Source organism: Tursiops truncatus, chromosome 9, assembly GCF_011762595.2.
Source record: "Tursiops truncatus isolate mTurTru1 chromosome 9, mTurTru1.mat.Y, whole genome shotgun sequence".
Classification (NCBI taxonomy): domain Eukaryota; kingdom Metazoa; phylum Chordata; class Mammalia; order Artiodactyla; family Delphinidae; genus Tursiops; species Tursiops truncatus.
This window is the reverse complement of record NC_047042.1, coordinates 30,038,800-30,058,900: the sequence shown is the minus strand read 5'-3', so window position 1 is coordinate 30,058,900 and position 20,101 is coordinate 30,038,800. Positions and strand designations below refer to the sequence as shown.

Sequence of the window (20,101 nt, the reverse complement as noted above, 5' to 3'; positions counted from 1 at the left end):
GTTTCCTTCTACTCTGCTTTATGAAAAACTACTCAACTTCCTAAAGTAAGTCGGGATCAATAAGGGGTAATTTTAAGTATTACAATGAAAGAGCGGGATCCTTGCCATTTTAATATGTTTTAATGGAAAGTGATAAAATTTGAGGGAGCTATAAATATATTTTTTAACCTACAGTAAATTTACCGTTGGTATACAGTTCTATGATTTTTTTTAAATGCAAGCAGTCATGTGACCATGTCCATAAGACACATAACAGTTCCAACCACCCAAAAAAACCTCCTTAATGCTGACACTATATAATCAACACCCCCAAACTCTAACCCCTGATAACCAGAGAAGTCTGACACAATAGTTCAGCTTTCTCTAGAATGTCATATAAATGGAAGCATACAGTATCTAACCTTAAGAGTTTCACTTCTCTCACTTAGCATAATACATTTGAGATTCATGCAGGTTGTTGTGTGTAGAAAGAAGTTTTTTCCTTTTATCGCTCACTTTGTCCATTGTATGGATATATAACAGTTGGTTTATCTAGTCATCACATAAAGGACATTTGGGCTGTTTCCAGTTTTTAGTGATTATGAATAAGGCTGCTATGAACAGGTCTTTGTGTAAATATAAGTTTCCATTTCTCTTGAATAAAGGAGTGAGATTTCTGGGAAACTATTCTGCATTCCCACCAGTAACACATGAGAGTTCCAGTTTCTCCACATCCCCACTAGAACTTGGTATAGGTGTGCAGTAGGGCCTGATTGTGGTTTTAATTGCACTTCCCAAGTACCTAATGATAATGAGCACATTTTCATGTGTTTCCTTGCCATTTGTGTATTTTCACTGGTGAAGTATCTGTTCGAACCTTTTGCCCATTTTTAAATTGGGTTAGTTCTTTTCATAATATTACATGTTTATAGTTCTTGGGATATCCTGGACACAAGCCCTTTGTCAAATATGTGATTCGCAACTATTTTCTCCCAGCCTATGGCTTCTTTTACTCTCTTAACAATGTCTTCTGGAACACAAAAAGTTATTAATTTTGATGAGGTCAACACTTATTTTTTGCTTTTATGGATTATGCTTCTATTGTTTTATCTAAAATCTGTTTGCCTAATTGAATCTAACAAAGATGTTTTATATTCTTAAGGTTTTTATACTTTTACATTTAGTCTATGATCCATTTTGAATTAATTCTTGTATGTGGTGTGAGGTATGACTCATAGTTCATTTTTTACATACAGTAATCCCATTGTTCCAGCACCATTTGTTGAAAAAGATTATCAATTCACCAGTGAATTGCCTCTTCATCTTAGCCAAAACCAATCAAGCATATTTGTGTGCCTCTATTTCTGGACTCTGTTCCATTCCACTGATCTATATGTAAAAGCTTTCACCAATAACACACTCTTTTAATCATTGTATCCTGACCGTCTTGAAATCAGAGAGCTTGAGTGTCCAACTTTGTTCTTCCCTTGTGAAATTGTTTTGCCTTTTCTACTTACTTTGTTTAGCCATTTATAGAATCTGCTTGATATCTACAAAAAAACCTGCTAAGATTATGAAAGTGCATTGACTCTATCGATCAATACAGACATCTTAACAATGTTAAGAACTGACATCTTAACAATGTTGAGTTTTAGAGGAATTATCTCGTCTAAAATGTCAATAGTACTAAGGTTGAGAAACCCTGCTGCAGACATCTGTAGATGCCTGCTACTGAATGTTTGTATCTTACTGAATGTTTGTGTCTCCCCAGTATTGAAACCTAATCCCCAAGATGACGGTATTTGGAAGTGGGGTGCTGAGGAGGTTATCACATCGTAAGCCCTCACGAATGGGATTAGGGCCTTATAAAAGAGACCGAGAAAGAGCCCTCACTCCTTCCACCATGTGAAGACACAGCAAATTTCTGTTGTTTATAAGCCATCCAGTCTATGGTATTCTGTTAAAGTAATCCAAATGCACTAAGACCATTTAAGGAAGTTCTCTTCTCATATCTAGTTTACGGAGTAGTTTTATCATGAATTAATGTTTTTAGTCTGTTAATAAAATGAAATACATGAACTGATTTTCAAATACTGAAATGTCCTTGCATCCAGGGCTTGATTTGTTAATATTTAATTGAGGATTCCAGTATCTATTTCCATGAGGGGTAGTGGTATACAGTTTCCTTTCCTTGTAATATTTTGTCTAGTTTTGCATCAGGCTAACGCTGACCTCATAAGATGAAGTGGGAAATATTCTCTCCCCTCCTATTTTCTGGTAAAGATTGAGTGGGATGATTATTATTTCTTTCTTAAGTTGTTGGTCACAATCAACAGTAAAACCATGTAGGCCTGGAGTTTCATTTGTTGGAAGGTTTTCAACTACCTGTTCAATCTCTTTAATAGATATAGGCCTAGTCAACTTATCTATTTCTTTGTAACTCTTGTTAGGATTTGTCTTTGAAGAAATTGGTCCATTTCATCCAAGTCAAATTTATGTTAAGAGCTGTTCACAGAATTTACTTATCCTTTGAATATAGGGTCTATAATGATATGTCCACTTTCATTCCTGATACTGGTAACTTGCGTCTTCTCTTTTTCTTGGTCACTCTAACTAGAGGTTTATGAATTTTATTGATGTTTAAAAAAAACAGCCTTTCACATGATTGGTTTTATCTACTGTTTTTAATTTTATCAATTTCTGCTTTTATCTTTATTGTTTTGTTCTTTCCACTTGCTTTGGGTTTAGTTTTCTCATTTTTCTAGTTTCTTAAGGTGGAATCTTAGCTTATTAACTTTAAACGTTTCTTCTTTTCTAACATAAGCTTTTAATGACTTAAATATGCCTCTAAGCACTGCTTTAACTGCATCCCATAAACTTGGATATGATGCATTTCATTTTTCATTTAGTTCAAAATACTTGCTAATTTTCCTTGAGACTTCCTCTTTGACCCATGAGTTACTTACAATTTTTTTTAAATTCCCAAATATTTGGTGATTTTTCAGATCTTTCTGTTCTCAATTTCTAGTTTAAGTCTGTTACAGTCAGAGAACATATTTTGAATGATTTTAATTCTTTCAAATGTGTTAAGGTTGGTGTTATGGCTCAGAATAAGATATTTTTGAATGTCCCATTTGCCCTTGAAAAGAACATACAACCTGCTGTTACTGGGTGGAGTGTTTTATTAATGTCAATCAAGTCAGTTGGTTAACAATGCTGTTCAGATCTCTTGTATTATTGATATTCTGTCTACTTGACCTACTGATTATCATGAAAAGAGTGCTGTAGTTGATAAGTACAACTGTGGATTTTTCTGTCTTTAATCTCCAGTCAGTTCTACCAGCTTTTGCTCTTTGAAACTCTGGGGGGGTTTTTTTTGTTTTTGTTTTTTTGTGGTACGCGGGCCTCTCACTGTTGTGGCCTGCTCCCATTGCGGAGCACAGGCTCTGGACGCGCAGGCTCAGTGGCCATGGCTCACAGGCCCAGCCGCTCCACGGCATGAGGGATCTTCCCGGACCGGGGCACAAACCCATGTCCCCTGCATCGGCAGGTGGACTCTCAACCACTGTGCCACCAGGGAAGCCCTAAAGCTCTGTTTTATAAAAATATCTTTTTCTTTTAAACTATCTGTATCACTATATTAAACTTTTTTTTAAAAAATTAACATTTTTTTAATCCAAACAATCTCTTTTAATTGGTGTGTCTAGATGATTTATATTCAATGTAATTAATAATACAATTGGATTTAGGTCTACCATTTCATTGTTTTCCATTTATCCTTTATTCCCCCTGCCTTCTTTGGGTAATTTTAATATTTTCAGCATTCCATTTTAATTTATCTATTGGATTTTTACTGGATCTCTTAGCTGTTCTATAGTCATTGCTTTAGGGATTACAATGTAAAACCTAACCATTGAGACTTTTGGGACAACATTAAATGCACCAACATTTGCATTATAGGGGTCCCAAAAGAAGAAGAGAAAGAGAGTGGGCCTCAGAAAATATTTGAAGAGATTATAGCCAAAAACTTGCCTAAAGTGAGAAAGGAAACACTCAGGTCCAGGAAGTGCAGAGAGTCCCATACAGGATAAACCCAAAGAGGGACACACCAGGACACATATTAATTAAAGTGACAAAAATTAAACACAAAAATATTAAAAGCAACATGGGAAAAGCAACAAATAACATACAAGGGAATCCCTATAAAGTTAACAGCTTATTTTTCAGCAGGAACTCTCCAGGCCAGAAGGGAGTGGCATGATATATTTAAAGTGCTGAAAGGGAAAAACCGACAACCAAGAAAACTCTACCCAGCAAGGCTCTCATTCAGATTCGATAGAGAAATCAAAAGCTTTGTAGACAAGCAAAAGCTAAGAGAATTCAGCACTACCAAACCAGCTTTAGAACAAATGCTAAAGGAACTTCTGTAGGCAGGAAAAAAAAAAAAGAGGCCACAACTAAAAACAAGAAAATCACAAATGTGAAAGCTCACCAGTAGAGGCAGCCATACAGTAAAAGTAGGAAATCATCCACACACAAATATGATATCAAAACCAACAGCCATGATAAGAGGAGAGTACAAATGCAGGAAATGGGACATGCATTTGAAATTGAGACCAGCAACTTAAAACAACCTTGTATATATATAGACTGCTATATCAAAACCTCACGGGAACTGCAAACCAAAAAACTACAATAGATACATACACACAAAAAAACCCCACCCAAACACAACACTAAAGACCATCATCAGATCACAAGAGAACAAAAAGAGGAACAGAAGAAAAAAGACCTACAGAAACAAATCCAAAACAATTAAGAAAATGGCAATAGCAACATACCTATCAATAATTACCTTAAATGTAAATGGATTAAATGCTTCAACCAAAATACACAGACTGGCTGAATGGATACAAAAACAAGACCCATATATATGCTCTCAAGCCACCCACTTCACATCTAGAGACACACAGAGACTGAAAGTGAGGGAATGGAAAGAGGTATTCCATGTTAATGGAAATCACAAGAAAGAGTAGCAATACTCGTATCAGACAAAAGAGACTTTAAAATATTAAAATAAAGGTGTTACAATAGACAAGGAAGGACACTATATAATGGTTACAGGATCAGTCCAAGAAGAAGTTATAACAATTGTAAATATATATGCAACCAACATAGGAGCACCTCAATATATAAGGCAAATGCTAACGCCATAAAAGGGGAAATCAACAGTAACACAGCAATAGTGGGGGATTTTAACAACCCACTTACACCAATGGACAGATCATCCATACAGAAAATCAATACGGAAACATAGGCCTTAAATGACACATTACATCAATGGACTTAACTGATATTTATAGAACATTCCATCCAAAAGCAGAATACACTTTCTTCTCAGGTGCACATGGAACACTCTCCAGGACAGATCACATCTTGGGTCACAAACCAAGGCTTGGTAAATTTAAGAAAGTTGAAATCATATCAAGCATCTTTTCTGACCACAATGCTGTGAAATTAGAAATCAATTACAAGAAAAAAACTGTAAAAAGCACAAACACATGGAGGCTAAACAGTATGTTACTAAACAACCAATGGATCACTGAAGAAATCAAAGAGGATATTAAGAAATACCTAGAGAGGGCTCCTCTGGTGGCGTAGTGGTTAAGAATCCACCTACCAATGAAGAGGACATGGGTTTGAGCCCTGGTCCAGGAAGATACCACATGCTGCGGAGCAACTAAGCCTATGCGCCACAACTACTGAGCCTGCGCTCTAGAGCCCACAAGCCACAATTACTGAGTTCATATGCCACAACTACTGAAGCCCATGTGCCTACAACCCATGCTCCGCAACAAGAGAAGCCACCACAATGAGAAGCCCGTGCATCGCAACAAAGAGCAGCCCCCACTTGCCACAACTAGAGAAAGCCCGCATGCAACAACAAAGACCTAACACAGACAAAAATAAAATAAATACAATAAATAAATTTTTTTAAATACCTACAGACAAATGACAATGAACACACGATGATCCAAAACTTATGGCTCCTGGCAAAAGCAGTTCTAAGAGGGAAGTTTATAGCAATAAAGTCTTACCTCAGGAAACAAGAAAAATCTCAAATAAACAACCTAAACTTACACCTAAAACAACTAGAGAAATAAGAACAAACAAAACCCAAAGTTAGTAGAAGAAATAAAAAAGAACAGAGCAGAAATAAATGAAATAGAGACACAGAAAACAATAGAAAAGATCAATGAAACTAAAAGCTCATTCTTTGAAAAGATAAACAAAATTGATAAACCTTTAGCCAGACTCATCACGGAAAACAAAGGAGGGGGCTCAAATCAACAAAATTAGAAACAAAAAAGGAGAAGTTACAAATGACACCACAGAAATGCAAAGGATCATTAGAGACTACTACAAGCAACTATATACCAATAAAACAGACAGCCTAGAAGACATGGACAAATTCTTAGGAACATACAACCTTCCAAGACTGAGCCAGGAAGAAATAGAAAATATGAACAGATCAATCACAAGTAATGAAATTGAAACTGTGATTAAAAATCTTCCAACAAACAAAAGTCCAGGACCAGATGGCTTTCACAGGTGAATTCTATCAAACATTCAGAGAAGAGCTAACACCCATCCTTCTCAAACTCTTCCAAAAAATTGCAGAGGAAGGAACACTCCCAAGCTCACTCTATGAGGCCACCATCACCCTGATACCAAAACCAGACAAAGATACCACAAAAAAAGAAAATTACAGGCCACTAACACTGATCAACATAGATGCAAAAATCCTCAACAAAATACTAGCAAACCAAATCCAACGATACAGTAAAAGGATCATACACCATGGTCAAGTGGGATTTATCCCAGGGATGGAAGGATTTTTCAATATACACAAATCAAACAATGTGATACACTACATTGACAAACTGAAGAATAAAAACCATATGATCATATCAATAGATGCAGAAAAAGCTTCTGACAAAATTCAACATCCATTTATGATAAAAGCTCTCCAGAAAGTGGGCATAGAGGGAACCTACCTCAACATAATAAAGGCCATATACAACAAACTCACAGCTAACATCATTCTCAATGGTGAAAAACTGAAACCATTTCCTCTAAGATCAGCAACAAGACAAGGATGTCCACTCTTGTCACTTTTATTCAACATAGTTTTGGAAGTCCTAGCCACAGCAATCAGAGAAGAAAAAGAAATAAAAGGAATCCACACTGGGAAAGAAGAAATAAAACTGTCAGTGTCTGCAGATGACATGATACTATAAATAGAAAATCCTAAAGATGCTACCAGAACACTACTAGAGCTCCTCAATGAATTTGGTAAAGTTGCAGGATACAAAATTAATACACATAAATCTCCTGCATTCCTATATACTAACAATGAAAGATCAGAAAGAGAAATTAAGGAAACAATCCCATTTACCAATGCATCTGAAGTCAGAAAGAGAAAAACAAATATCGTATACCACTGCATCAAGAAGGATAAAAAAACCTAGTAATAAACCTACCTAAGGAGGCAAAAGACTTGTATTCAGAAAACTGTAAGATGCTGATGAAAGAAATCAAAGATGACACAAACAGATGGAGAGATATACCATATTCTTGGATTCGAAGAATATTGTGAAAATGACTATACTACCCTAAGCAATCTACAGATGCAATGCAATCTGTATCAGATTACCAATGGTATTGTTCACAGAACTAGAACTAAAAATTTTACAGTTTGTATGGAAACACAAAAGACCCTGAATAGCCAAAGCAATCTTGAGAAAGAAAAACGGAGCTGGTGGAATCAGCTAACTAACTTCAGACTATACTACAAAGCTACAGTAATCAACACAGTAAGGTACTGGCACAAAACACAGAAATATAGATCAATGTACAATGCTGGAAGTCCAAAGATAAATCCACACACCTATGGTCACCTTATCTTTGATAAAGGAGGCAAGACTTTATAATGGAGAAAAGACAGTCTCTTCAATAAGTGGTGCTGGGAAAACTAGAAAGCTACATGTAAAAGAATGAAATTAGAACACTCCCTAACACCATACACAAAAATAAACTCAAAATGGATCAAAGACCTAAATGTAAGGCCAGATACTATAAAAGTCTTAGAGGAAATCAGTCGGAACACTCTTTGACATAGATCACAGCAATATCTTTTTGGATCTACCTCCTAGAGTAATGAAAATAAAAACAAAAACAAACATGTGAGTGGCGGGGTTGCAGGCGCAGTGGAGTGAGCAGAGCAGCCGGCTGGAGCACGACGACTACTGCAGGTCTCGGAAAGAAGAAACGATGTAAACCATTCATTATCCAGACTTTAAGGTCAAGGTGAGAAGGTAGGTCAGGAGGAACATGGCCTGGCCTCACCTGACTTTAAGGTCAAGGTGAGAAGGAAGGTCAGGAGGAACATGGCCTGGCCAAATATTTTTCAAAGAGGAACTTTGCTCTCCCGGTTCAGCCATCATCATGTGCTCATGTTCCTGCTCACCTTCTTCAGTTACTCGTTGCTCCATGCATCAAGAAAAACACTTAGCAATGTCAAAGTCAGTATCTCTAAGCAGTGGACCCCAAGTGCTTTTAACAAGTCAACTGAACTGCCTGTAGAGATCTGGAGCAGCAACCTTTTGTTTCCCAGTGCAGAGGAAGCCATTCTTTTCCTCGGAACACTCGACACCGTTTTCCTCTCCTACGCTGTGGGCCTTTTCATCAGCAGTATCGTCGGGGATCAGCTTAATTTGTGATGGGTTCTGTCTTTTGGCATGTGCTCCTCTGCATTCGTGGTGTTTGTCTCTGGTACTCTCACAGAATGGCTGCATTTCTACAGCAAGGGGCTGTACTGCAGCCTGTGGATCGTGAATGGCCTGCTGCAGTCCACTGGTTGGCCCTGTGTGGTTACTGTTATGGGCAAATGGTTTGGGAAAGCTGGACGAGGAGTTGTTTTTGGTCTCTGGAGTGCCTGTGCCTCAGTGGGCAATATTTTGGGACCGTGTCTAGCTTCTTCTGTTCTGCAGTATGGTTATGAGTATGGCTTTGTGGTGACAGCGGCTGTGCAGTTTGCTGGTGGGATCATCATCTTCTTTAGACTCCTCGCGTCACCCAAAGAAATTGGTCTCCCAGGTATTGAGGCAGAAGATTTTGAAGAAGATTTGCACAGGCCATTAATTAATGGTGCTGAAAATGAAGATGAAGCTGATCCTAATTACTCAATCCAAGAAGGCAAGTCTGTTACCCAAGTCAAGGTGATAAGCTTTTACCAAGCTTGTTGCCTTCCCGGAGTTATAGCATATTCACTGGCCTGTGCCTGCTTGAAGTTAGTGAATTACTCCTTCTTCTTCTGGTTGCCCTTTTATCTGAGTAATAACTTCGGATGGAAGGAGGCTGAAGTCGACAAGCTGTCCACTTGATACAATGTTGGAGGAATTATAAGTGGAACTCTGCAAGGCTTCATCTCTTATGTGCTACAGAAGAGAGCCCCGGTGTTAGCTCTCAGTCTGCTTCTGGCAGTCGGGTCCCTCGTTGGATGTAGTTATTCTCCAAACAATAAGTCTATCAATGCACTTCTGACGGCTGTCACAGGATTTTTTATTGGTGGACCTTCTAATATGATTAGCTCTGCTATTTCTGAGGACCTCGGTCATCAAGAGCTGATCCAAGGGAGCAGTGAGGCTTTGGCGATCATCACAGAATAGCTGATGGAACCGGGAGCACTGGAGCTGCGGTGAGCCAGTATTTAGCGTCTTTGATCCAGGACAACCCAGGATGGATGTGGGTTTTCTACTTTTTCATTCTTATGACAATTTGCACAGTTCTATTTATTTCACCATTAATAGTGAGGGAAATATGCTATCTTATGCAAGGACGACAAGCTCGCATATTGAGTGAGCGACCAGTGCCCACAAAAGAACAAGAAAAATAGGAGACACATCAGGACTATTCCTTTTCATTCACCTTACTTTGGGGTTGTCTTAAGAGCTCCAACATAACCTCAGACTGTCAAGCCTCTTTCAACAGTGTCAGCCACCGTAGATGCTGACCAAAGTGAAGGCTGGGCTGTTTTTCTACACTACAGGAATAATTAATGATTTTTATCGCTGTTGTTTCATGAATGTACCGAATGGCCTATGAACCTGCCAGTGTCTTTGGTGGCCTGTGAAGGTTTACCCTTTTAACCGTAAATGCTGTATTGGACTCGGACCTAGTTCTCCAGCCTGGAAAGCCAAGTGACCACAAGGCATTCATGCATGGTTTGTACCAACGACATGCTCCACGAATAGAAAGGATCGTTGCATTTTGCTTGGTCACGAGTTTGCAGAGAGTGGCTCATCTCTGACGCATCAAATCCGGATAAAGCACTCCAGCCAGGTCCAGTGTAAGCATGCCTTGGACAGAGAATCCCTTTGTTAACCACGGTGGGGAAAAAAATCACACTACATGCTGATTGGCTCTCACTCTGTATCTGCTCTAAAGTCATTCAGCTCCAGAAGCAGAAATACCTTCAAATGATTGCCAACTTGCTCTCCTCCGTCTTCATTCAGAATTCCCTTTGACTCCTGGAAGTCTTTAGTCTTCCTTTCAAGGACCATAATGTACCTCAACTGTGAACATTCCAGTGTGTAACTTACAACCAAAGTACTCAACCCCAGATTTGTTCTCTGGGAACTTTAGGATCCACTAGGAACGTAATTGGCTTAGCCCTATTTTCAGAGGATTGATCTGTGTCACAACCGGGTTCCTTGCGTTACCTCAGCTGAAGACTAGAATTAGAGAAAGAAGAAAGACCTTTTGGCCCTGTAAGCGTTAAGTATGTGACACTGAATCACATTAATGGATTACTAAGGCCTGAGGCATATCTAGGTATCTATTCTTTAGAAGTTTGTAGAATATATGTCTTCAAAGCTGTGAATTTTATACTAATTATCAATATTTTAAGGTCATACTGTATATATATTTTAAATTATGGAAATTAACAGGCGAAAAATGTTCAATTTTGAGGACCGCCTAATTTGCATCGGGTTACGGAATATTTTTCAACCTCTTGCTCTATACTCTTAAATGTGGTGTGTTTATGAACTTGCTAATTTATTTAATCAAGCAGATTCCCAATCAGTTAATTGCTCATTACTGACAAAAAGGGAAAATACAAAACACAGAAAGGGAAAATAAACTGACTTTTATAATAAAAAAAACTAAAAAACAAATGTGACCTAATTAAACTTAAGAACTTTTGCACAGCAAAGGAAACCATAAACAAAATGAAAAGATAACCCACAAAATGGGAGAAAATAGAAAATATTTGCAAATAAAGCGACCTACAAGGGATTAATCTCCAAAATATACAAAATATATTCATGCAGCTCAATATAAAAACAAACAACTCAATCAAAAAATAGGTGGAAGATCTAAATCGACGTTTCTCCAAAGAAGACATACAGATGGCCAGAAAGCACATGAGAAGATGCTCAACATCACTAATTATCAGAGAAATGCAAATCAAAACTACAATAAGGGGCTTCCCTGGTGGCGCAGTGATTAAGAATCCGCCTGCCAATGCAGGGGACACAGGTTCGAGCCCTGGTCCGGGAAGATTCCACATGCTGTGGAAAAACTAAGCCCATGCGCCACAACTACTGAGCCTGTGCTCTAGAGCCCAGGAGCCACAACTCCTGAAGCCCGGGCGCCTAGAGCCCATACTCTACAACAAGAGAAGCACCACAATGAGAAGCCCATGCACCGCAACAAAGAGTAGCCCCTGCTCACCGCAACTAGAGAAAGCCCGCGCACAGCAACAAAGACCTAATGTAGCCAAAAATAATAAATAAATAAAAAATTTTAAATACCTTAAAAAAAAAAACTACAATGAGGTATCACCTCACACCAGTCAGAATGGCCATCATCAAAAAATCTACAAACAATAAATGCTGGAGAGGGTGTGGAGAAAAGAGAACCCTCTACACTGTTGGTGGGAATGTAAGTTGGTACAATCACTATGGAGAACAGTATGGGGGTTCCTTAAAAAACTAAAAATAGAACTACCATATGATCCAGCAATCCCACTCCTGGGCATATACCCAGAGAAAACCGTAATTCGAAAAGATAACATGCACCCCAGTGTTCACTGCAGCCCTATTTACAATAGTCAAGATATGGAAGTAACCTAAATGTCCACTGACAGAGAAAAGGATAAAGAAGATGTAGTACATATATACAATGGAATATTACTCAGGCATAAAAAAGAACAAAATAACGCCATTTGCAGCAACATGGATGGACCTAGAGATTATCATACTACGTGAAGTAAATCAGACAGAAAAAGAAAATATCATATGATATCACTTATATGTAGAATCTAATAAAAAATACAAGTGAGCTTATTCACAAAACAGAAACAGACTCACAGATCTTGAAATCAAACTTATGGTACAAAAGGGGAAGTGTCGGGGGAAGTGATAAATTAGGAGATCGGGATTAACATAAACACACTACTATATATAAAACAGATAATAAGGACCTACTGTATAGCACAGGGAACTCGACTCAATATTCTGTAATAACCTATATGGGAAAAGAACGGATATATGTATACATATAACATTCACTTTGCTGTACACCTGAAACTAACACAACATTGTAAATCAACTATACTCCAATTAAAAAAAAGCTAACCTTTAACAGTCTACTTAGAGTTAATATTTTACCATTTCAAGTAAAATATATGACCACATAGGTCCCTTTACTTTCCCCTCTTTGTTTTAAATGTCATTTACATTATATATGCAAACACTGAAACCTCTCAAGAAATGTTGTAATTTTTGCTTTCAACAGTTATATTTTAAAAATCTTGAAGGAAAAAAATCTGCTATATTTTCTCAGATATTTACCATTTCTGTGGCTCTTTCTTCATTCACAAAGTTCTAAGTTTCCTTGGTATCATCTCCTTTTAGTCTGAAGAACTTTAGTTAGCACTTCTTTTAGACCAGGTCTACAAGTAACAATTCTTACTTTTCCTTCATCTGAGTATTTCTTTATTTTGCCTTCATCTCTGAGGTATGTTTTCACTGCATACAGAATTCTGAGTTGGCAGTTCTTTGCTTTCAGAATTTTAAGATGTTCTTCCACTCTCTTCCGCGGTTCCTGATGAAAAACCTATAGTCATTTGAATTGTCCCTCCCTGTACATAATGTACTATATTTCTCTGTCTGCTTTCGAGATTTTTTATCTTTTATTTTCAGAAGTTTAGTTATGATGTATCTCGGAGTGCTTAACTTTGAGTTTACCTTTTCAGAAGTTTGCTGAGCTTCTTGGACCAATAAGTTTATTCCTTTCCCAGATCCAGGAACTTATAGCTTTATATATTTTTTAACGTATTTTCTGCACCAATCTCTTGCCCCTCTCCTTCTGGGATTCCAATGATGCAAACATTATATCTTCTGCTATTGTCCAACAGGTCCCTGAGGCTCTGGTTCTTCAGTTTGGATAATTTCTATTGATCTATTTTCAAATTCATACACAGCTCTATTATCTCCACTCTGCTATAGAACCCCACCTAGTAAATGTTTTCAGATATTTTGCTTTTATGTACTGAAATTTCCACGTGGTCCTTTATGAGGTTTTTATTTCTCAATTCAGAACTTCTATCTTTCTATTCATTTCAAGAATATTTACCTTACATCATGGAGCATGGTTTTAATGGTTGATTTAACATCTTTGCCTGCTAACTTATCTCGGGATTGGCATCTTTGATTGTCTTTTCCTCTGACAATTGGTCATATTTTCCTGGTTCTTTATACATGAAGTAACTTTAAGTTTTGTATTGGATGTTTTAAATATTATCTTGACACTCTAAATCCTATTACAATCCCTAAAATATGTTGATTTTTGTTTTGTTTTGGGTTTTTTTGGTAGGCAATCGACCCAGTTAGATTCAGATAGCCAAGTTCTTTCTTGCTTTATGTGGGCAGTGGTTACAACTTAAGTTCAGTTTGTAAAGCCTTAGCTATGCTTCTTTGGGCCTTACCGATATATATGCCGCTCTGGGATTTGGGTGGTGGTTTGCATCCTAGCTCAGTCCTCACATTCTTGGGTGTGAGGCCAGAACTTATGCTGGTCATTACATACAGAATTAGGGCATTCCCCTTTCCAGGGCTCTCTTCCCTGATAGACTCCAGCCCCCAGATCCTTCCTTTTCCTGCAACATTAATGTAAATAAAAAGTTTTAGAGTTTTAGCCTCTCACACGACGGCACAATCCTGGGCAACTCAAGCAGCTCTTGGGGGAAAGCAGCAAGAAAAAAGAGAAAAAATGGGAAGCCTCAATACTCTCTGGCTCACAGAGGGACCTTTTCCAGATACTCTGGCCAGAAAGAGAAGGTTACTGTTGGAGTCTTTGCTGTTGTCTGCATCCATAGCACAATTAAAGACAAAGGCCCCTCAGGTTAAGGCTGAGGATATAGGAGGGAAAAAAATACAAAGGACACTCATTCCTATGATGGTTCTTCTTCAGATTTTGATCTCTCTCCCCAACCTGGCTGCTATTGTTTACTTTCCGAAGTATATAAGTAGTTGCTTGTTGCATTCTGTCCAGAGTTTTTAACTGCAATCAGTAGAAGAGTGCTGTGGGCTGAACTGATTCCCCCCGAAGTCTTATGTTGAAACCTTAACACCCAACGTGACTATATTTGGAGATAGGGCCTATAAGGAGGTAATTAATGTTAAATGAGGTCATAAGGGTAGGGTCCTGATCCTGTAGGATTAGTGTCCTTATAAGAAGGGACACCACAAAGCACTCTCATTCTCTTTCTCTCTGCCGTCTGAGGACACAGCAAGAAGGCAACCATCTACAAGCCAGGAAAAGAGCTCTCACCAAAATCTCAATCAGCCAGCACCTTGGTCTTGGACTTGCCAAGCTCCAGAACTGTGAGAAATAAATTTATGTTGTTTAAGCCACCCAGTCTGTGGCATTTTGTCCTGTCAGCCCAAGCATGCTAAGACAGAGAGTTAGGGTAGTAGTGAACTTACTCCACCTTCTCTAGCATCATAAGTTGAGTTAACTTTTTGAAGGCTATAGTATGGTAAAGTGTATGGCATACTAAAAGACATAAGATAAACAGAACCCATGCTGTCTGAAAAAGGATACAGTAGAAAAATCAGGCAAGTTTTCTTAGAAAAATTTCCAGAGCTAAGAAAATTGAAATGGAGAGTTTGGAACGCAGTAATACATAGAAGAGGAAGGAGAAAATCCACCTATAGGAAAAGCTTATTAGGAACTGGCTAGAAGGGAATAAAGAGGAAACAGAAGAGCGCCACTGAAGTGGAAATTGAAATGGTTACTCAAGTAATAGTTTCAGTGGGTAATAACCAGAAATAGACCTCAATGTCAAGTAGAAAAAAACCTTGTATCTACAGGAACAAAAAAGTATTTAAAAGCCAGGGCTAGAGGATGGAAATGGGTGAATTTATGTATAAAAAGGGAAATAGGAAAAAGGATCTAAACTTAAAAAAATATATAATACATTATATACTGTATTACCTAAATATGAATATATATAATGTAGTGATTATATATTACTATAGCATTGTGATATATAATATACAGATATATACACCTGAGTATTTTTTAATTAAAATTTTTTTTAATTACATGACAATCGAAACTATCTAAAAGGAAATAATGAATACTTACTATTGGTGCCAGACTTGTTTTACCTCAACATTATACATTTTGACCATTAAGTTTAACTGTTCACTATAAAATCAACAACAAAGGGCAATGATAATTTTCAAAGAAAAGAAAAAGTTTTAGAACTCTCTTTAGCAATAGCAAGAACTTGTCTTTCAAGTGGGAAACATGTAATTATAGGAAAATCTTTCCTCCCAACACAAAACAAAAGGAAATTAGAAATGCTGGATAAAATATAATAGATACACTTTTAAACATAGCAAGCATACAAAAAACCCCACGGAAATACTTAAGAGGCCAAAAATGAAAAATAAACAGAAAATAAGGGAATTTACAAAAACCCTGAAACTGAATGCATCAAATAGACTCAAAATACAGACAGCAAAAAGAAACATATCTACCAGAATAACCTGATAAATCCATCAGAATAATAAAATAGTCCAAAATTTCTAAGTTATCAACAGATCAAACTGACAAAAATGTGACTAGCATTTGAAAAACATAATCAACAGTTAGAGAATACACATTCTTCTCAATATGGAACATTTATTAAAACTAATCATAAACTAGGCCATTAAGCAAATCTTACAACTTTCAAAAAAATCTGCCATACAGAACAAATTCTCTGACCATAATTCAATTAACATAGAAGTAAAAATGAAAAGCTATTTTCAGAAACATTAAAACTAAACTTCCAAATAACACTAAGCCAAAGAAGAAATAATAATGAAAAGTAGAAATTACTTAAAAATGAATATTAGTAAACATAATACATATCCAAACTTGTAAATGTAGCCAAAGCAGTATTTGGAGAGAAGGAAATCAACAAAGCCAAAAATTAATTATTTGAAAGACTAATAAAATGAACAAATCTCTGGCAATAGTGCTCATGAAAAAAGAGAAAAATAACTAATAATCAATATTAGGGACGCAAAAGGGGACATCTGTGTAGAAAATAATACCAGGTATTCACTAATGGAGCTTTTGTTTCGTTCTTTAACAGCAGACTGAATTAAATGCAGATGGCCCTCTGCATCCATGGATTCAACCAACCATGAACGGAAAAAAAAATTTTTTTAATTCCAGACAGTTCCAAAAAGCAAAACTTGAATTTGCCAGGTGCTGGCAATTATCTACATAGCATTTACATTGTATTAAGTATTACAAGTAATCTAGAGATGATTCAAACTCTATGGGAGGATGCGCGTAGGTTATATGCAAATGCTACACCATTTTATATAAGGGACTTGTGCATCTGCAGATTTTGGTATCCAGGGGGTCCTGGAACCAATCCTCCATGGATATTGAAGAACAACTGTATACCCTACTGTTCAGAGGAGGGGGACAGCTGGCAAACAATGAGGGTAGGGAGTGGGTTTTTTTTAAAAAGCAGAATCTTAGCTTTTAACAATGCCATAAGGATGAATATGTGACTTATCTTTAGATCTCTTCAGTGAGCTTTGACTTTTTTAAACCATTCACAGTTGAATTCGTCTACTTTAAGTGTGTCACACTGAAATGAAAAATGGCAACTCACTAGAGAGTAAATAATTAAGAGGATATAGAAGACATTGACAACTGTAGAACAGAACATAGAATAGAGAAATCAACAACCTAAACAGACCTATAAGCATTAAAGGAGGTAAATTAGCTGTTAAAGTGCACTTGTGCATGCACACCGCCCCGCCCTGCTTGACCCAGTTTTTACTGGCAAATTCTCCCTAACAGATGATTGCAAGCTCATGCAAAATTCTTCCAAAGAATAATAAAAGATAAAACACCTTCATTTGTTTAATGAGGTGATATAATCTTGATAACAAAAACCAAAACAAGTACCAAACAGAAAAATGACAAATTTTGCTCATAAACTCAGAATCAAAACCAAATCCTAAATAAAGTATACTAAAACAATACATGAGGTTCAAGTTAGATTTTTCCCAAGTATATATGCATGAATTAACATTAGAAAAACTATTGATGCAATTCTTCACATTACAAAATTAAAGGAGACTGCTGGTTCCGGAAAAGATAAAGTAGATGTACTCTCCTCCGGTTAAATACAACCAAAAATCCTGGATATTATATGCAAAAAAAAACTGTAAGAAGATTCTGAAGGTGGAGAATAAAAGGAAGATTGTCTAGGGACCTTGGAACTCAAGAAATGACACAGCAGTTAAGTCCCTTTGCCTTGTCTATCCCAGACTGTGTGCTGGACAAAGCAGCAACCTGAAACCACAGACTTGCCTTTTCCTCTTGAGTTTTCTACATTAAATTTGATGGTGGAAACAAAAATTATAACACTAATTCTAAATGCATGTAGGGGAAATATCTAAAACAATTATAGATGAGGGAGAGTAATGTCTATGAAGAAAGGTAAGGTTTTTAAATTTCAGTCTGGAAAATGATGACACTAACAGACTGTGACAAGTTATGTATATATAATGTAATACCTAGAGCGACCACTAAAAAATATACACAAAGAAATACACTCAAAAAGACTAGAGATGAATAAAAATGGAATTCTAAAAAATTTTCAAGTAACTCACAGGAAAATAGGAAAAAGGAAACAGAGAAACCAAAACCAGAGGAAACAAACAGAAAACTACAAAATAAAATGGAAAGCCTATTGTATTTACCCACATTCTTGTTTACCATGTTTCTTCTTTCCTTTTAAAAGTTCCTTCTTTTATGACTCACTCCTGCTTAAAGAGGGTTCTTTAGCCACAGTTTTAGAGTTAAGTCTGCTGGCGATAAATTCCCTTAGTTTTCCATCGTCTGAGAATGTCTAGATATTCCCTTCATTACTGAAGGTTAATTCTGCTGGATATAGGATTCTGTGTGGACATTTTACTTTCAGCAGTTGACAGAAATGCTTCCATGGTTTCTGATGAGAAATCTGCTATCATTCAAATCGTTTTTCCCTTATAGACAAGATATCATTTCCCTCTGGCTACTTTTCAACACTTTCTCTGTATTTATTTCTAAAAAGTTTAATTATAATGTGCTGTGGCATGTATTTCTTTGGATTTACTCGGTGATCCACTTAGGTTCTTGAATCTGTATGTTTACCTCTCTTGCCAAATTTGAGAAAATTTCAGCCATTATTTCTTGGAGTACATTTTCAGTCTTTTCCTCTTTCACCTCTCCTTTGAGGACTCTGATGACAGGAATTTTAGATCTTTTTTTACGGTCCCACAGATCCCTGAGGCTTTTTTTTTTTTTTTTCAGTCTCTTATTTCTAATTTTAGATTATTTTGAGTCTCTGTTATTTGATTAGGAAATTTCTATTGTTTTGTCTTCCAGTTCACTGTTTCTTTCTTCTTTCCCCTCCATTTTCCTGTTGAGCCTATCCACTGAGCTTTTTAATTTAGTTTTGTACTTTTCCATATCAAAATTTCCACTTGCTTCTTCTTTTTACTTTCTATTTCTTTGCTGAGGTTTTCTACTTTTTCACTTGTTTCAAGTGTCTTTGGAATTGCTCAGTGAAGCATTTTTATCATGACTGATCTGTGATCTTTGTCAGTAATTCTACCACCTTTTATCATTTCAGTGTTGACATCTATTGTCTTTTGTTACGCAACTTGTGATCTTCCTGGTTCTTGGTATGAAAAGTGATCTTCAAATGAAACCTGGATATGTTCATACTATGTTATGAGACTATGATCTTATTTAAACCTTCTGTTTGTTTGTTTTAAATAATTAATTTATTTTTGGCTGCGTTGGATCTTCATTGCTTCGTGCAGGCTTTCTCTAGTTGTGGAGAGCAGGGGCCACTCTTTGTTGTGGTGCGCAGGCTTCTCATTGCAGTGGCTTCTCTTGTTGCGGAGCATGGGCTCTATGTGCGTGGGCTTCAGTAGTTGGGGCAAGCGGGCTCAGGAGTTGTGGCTCACAGGCCCTAGAGCGCAGGCTCAGTACTTGTGGCACACGAGCTTAGTTGCTCCGCAGCGTGTGGGATCCTCCCGGAGCAGGGATTGAACCCGTGTGCCCTGCATTGGCAGGCAGATTCTTAACCACTGCGTCATCAGGGAAGTCCCTAAACCTTCTGTTTTAACTGGCGTTCTATGACACTGCTCCATCAGGGGAAGGTCAGAGGGTGGAGGGCACCACGTTTCATTCCTGGCAAGTGGAGGGAGAAGTCCAAGTTTCCCGGTTGGCCTTCACTGACACTTGAAGGAGGGGTCCTCATTAACGCTGGGTGGAGGTGGGAGTACAGGCTGACTGACAATGCACTGAGGGTAGCCTTGTCACCCGCTGGGTGATGGTCAAAGATATAACTCTCCAATACACCTCTTCTGACACAACCTCATTACTGCTGGGTGGGGATGAAAGTCCAGGCTCTCCACTGACACACTGTGGGGGCAGGTGGGAAGAGAAGGCTCACAACCACCGAAAAGGGAAGAAGCGC

At 37.4% G+C, this 20,101-nt stretch overlaps 1 protein-coding gene and 1 pseudogene across 10 annotated transcripts in view; one reads left to right on the top strand and one right to left on the bottom strand.

The window, feature by feature from the left end:
• RUNDC3B (RUN domain containing 3B) overlaps positions 1-20,101 on the bottom strand; it is a 148,231-nt gene that overhangs the window by 99,509 nt on the left and 28,621 nt on the right. The gene's annotated exons all lie outside the window — the stretch shown is intronic.
• Positions 8,430-10,054, top strand: LOC101338877 (sugar phosphate exchanger 3-like; annotated as a pseudogene).